Raw genomic sequence first — 3,460 nt, 5'->3', positions numbered from 1 at the left:
TGTCTACTGAATTATGGTTGGCCTGGTGTTAAACAACACTAACGACCGATTTAACGGACCAGTAAGTTGTCCTCTGAGTGATTGTTTGTCTTGCTAGAAATAGCAGCTAAACTCTCCTTATATCACACTTTACTGTCTTAGACGTGTATACATGTAGTTATTTACACATTTATGAATGATCAGACATGGGAGTCTCTATGTGGTCACTCAACCTGGTAGAAATAGAAGCCAAATCTCCAAACATCACTCTGAATTCTTTAAAAAATGGAAATATTGAATAACGTTGTCTGGGGTGCCCGTGCCTGAACTAAAAGTCGGGATAGTCATGACAGGAATTCCTATGTTCAGAGGTTAGCGTGATCAGAGATAACTTGGAGAAAACAACACCAACCTATTTAAAATTTAATCACTAGAGGCCTTGGAGTCATTCCCATTCCCCATGGCTTTTCTTAAGTTTTCTTTGACCAGGGAGGAAGAGACTTTTATGAAATTAGATTAATTCGGCTAATGTTCCGAATCAGATTCCAAAATGAAGTAACTGAGAATGGATAATGGATACATGGCTGAATAATTAAGGTTTTAATGTAATCTTATTCAAGAATTACTTCCTTAGTCCTCTTCGTTTGGCTTTCCACTGTTCACTGACTTTATTTTAACGCAACACAAAAGTTTCTACATAAAGATTTTTTTTTATTACATTATCGTCTCTGCGAACATCTTTCTTGCCGTCTTTCTTTTCCCCGCCCTCCTTCTTTCTGTCTTTCTTTTTCTCTCTCTTCTTTCGTCTCCTCTCGTCAATCTGTACATCTCACGTTCTCCCTTCCTCTCTTTTAATTAATTTTGTAGGATATTGTGAGAATTGTTTTCAGTTATAATAACAATGATAAATTATTTAAAATTGTTCCTTTTTGTTTCTTAAATACTGACAGAAAATAGACATCTTCCGATCTTGTTAGTACAATAATTCAAGAAGTATATACCAGCAGATGGTTTGTAAGAACAGGTCTGAAATGGTACAAAATCTTTACATAGAATATAACATATTTTAATCTGCATTATCAATTAACGTTAATTTACATAAACGAGTTTGGGATAATATTCGTAGATATTCTCGTGTTTTGCAAAGTAAAATAGACGTGTTGTAGAAAGTATTATAAGAATGTATGCAGAAGCGTTCAAATCTGTAAGGCAAAAATGTTTATGGGCAAATAATTGATAGCAGTAAAAAAAGGCATATATAAAATGTATGTGTTTTAAACTAGTAGGAATAACCATCGCAAAAAGATTCTTCAATCAACATAACGTACATTTGTATGGAATCTTTAGTATGGAATGTTTTTGCAACAGAATCATTACTACAGTGAACATGTGTGCTGTGATAATCAAAAGTAGTCCAAACGTTAAGCGAGGCAGGTGTGGAAGTGAGCCTAATGATAACGAATTCTAAAACATTGAGTGATTTTGAAACTATAAATAATTTAACTGACTGGACTCTAAAATAGTATATATATGTGTGCCCTTATGTATACGTGTATATATATATATATATATATATATATATATATATATATAATACAAAGAATATATATACATGTATACACACATATATGTACATACTTACATCTACATGTGTATATATATATGCATATCAGGGTACAGGACGTTAGAACAATAAACTACAGACAACGGAACGAACACATAGGAAAACGGAAAGCCACTTGGAATATCCCTTCATCAGCTGTCTCTATTCTATCTAGACGTTTATATATATATATATATATATATATATATATATATATATATATATATAATAATATTATTAGGGACAAAATCCAAAATTACAGGTAAAAAACTCAATTAAAATCAATTTATAAAAAATTAAATTGAGCCTTATAGATAAAGTATATATAAAATATATATAGTTTTAGGGAAAATAACCAATTTTCAAGAACTCATCGATGAAAATCCACTATCACATATAGAAAAATTAATAATTAAAAGCACAATAAATGAGTATAATATAAAGTAAAGTAAATATCATAAGATAAATATAATAAAAAGATTACACGTGTTTCATAACCAATTTTCAAATAGAAAAGAAATTTAAATCGATTAAAATCAATTGAAATTATCTAAAATAAGTTCTATTCAAAAATATAGCTACTCGTCAGATCGTAAGTAGAACAATAATTAGATATATATCTCAACCAACAATAAGTACCAAATGAATTAATATGATATACTTATTATATAAAGATAATAGCTTTAACTATTACACCGGTTAAATATGTACTAATTTTATCTTCATTATTATTTTAAACTTAAACTTCGTTCAACTTGTATTTAAAACAATGATAATTTAAAACAATGATAATTTAGGTAAGATGTTTTTTGTATATAATATACATGTTATTATTATGGGTGAAGGGATGATTATTGAATGGTTATTATTTTGATATTATGATATTTTTTTAATAATTTTTCTATCTTTATATAATAAGTATATCATATTAATTCATTTGGTACTTATTGTTGGTTGAGATATATATCTAATTATTGTTCTACTTACGATCTGACGAGTAGCTATATTTTTGAATAGAACTTATTTTAGATAATTTCAATTGATTTTAATCGATTTAAATTTCTTTTCTATTTGAAAATTGGTTATGAAACACGTGTAATCTTTTTATTATATTTATCTTATGATATTTACTTTACTTTATATTATACTCATTTATTGTGCTTTTAATTATTAATTTTTCTATATGTGATAGTGGATTTTCATCGATGAGTTCTTGAAAATTGGTTATTTTCCCTAAAACTATATATATATATATATATATATATATATATATATATATATATATATATATATATATATATATATATATATACACCAGAGAGTAAGCACATAAATGCGAAACAAGGTGGAAAAAGATAGTACTCGAATACCAGAGGTAGAATAAAGTGCTTTATTAAAAAGTAGCAAAAATATCACAAAAACTGTTACTCAGAGTTTCACGAACGGGAACGTGAAACTCTGAGTAACAGCTTTTTGTGATATTTTTTCTGCTTTTTAATAATGTATATATATACACACACAAAGAATAAGTCCTGAGATCGGTTTACTCGACTAAAGGCGGTGTTCCAGCATGGCCACAGTCAAATGACTGAAACAAGTAAAAGAATAAAAGAATATATATATATATTTATGCCAACGGGTAAATGTTGTGTATAGAATACAATGTAACAAATGCAATAAGTTCTATGTTGGTAGCACAAGACCGTAACACGTCCGCATCAAAGAACATCTGAACACGAGAGCCTCCTCCTTCAGAAAACATCTAGATAGATGCCCGAACACCGACAAAAGCATAACAGTTACAATTGAGGCCAATAAAAGAAATTTGGGTAATTTAAGAATTAAGGAAGCTATACTCATACACAGACCTAGGACCCC

The sequence above is a fragment of the Octopus bimaculoides genome, chromosome 11 (assembly GCF_046866305.1).
Source record: "Octopus bimaculoides isolate indiv1 chromosome 11, ASM4686630v1, whole genome shotgun sequence".
In the NCBI taxonomy this organism is placed as follows: Eukaryota; Metazoa; Mollusca; class Cephalopoda; order Octopoda; family Octopodidae; genus Octopus; species Octopus bimaculoides.
Note: the sequence above shows the minus strand (reverse complement) of the source record.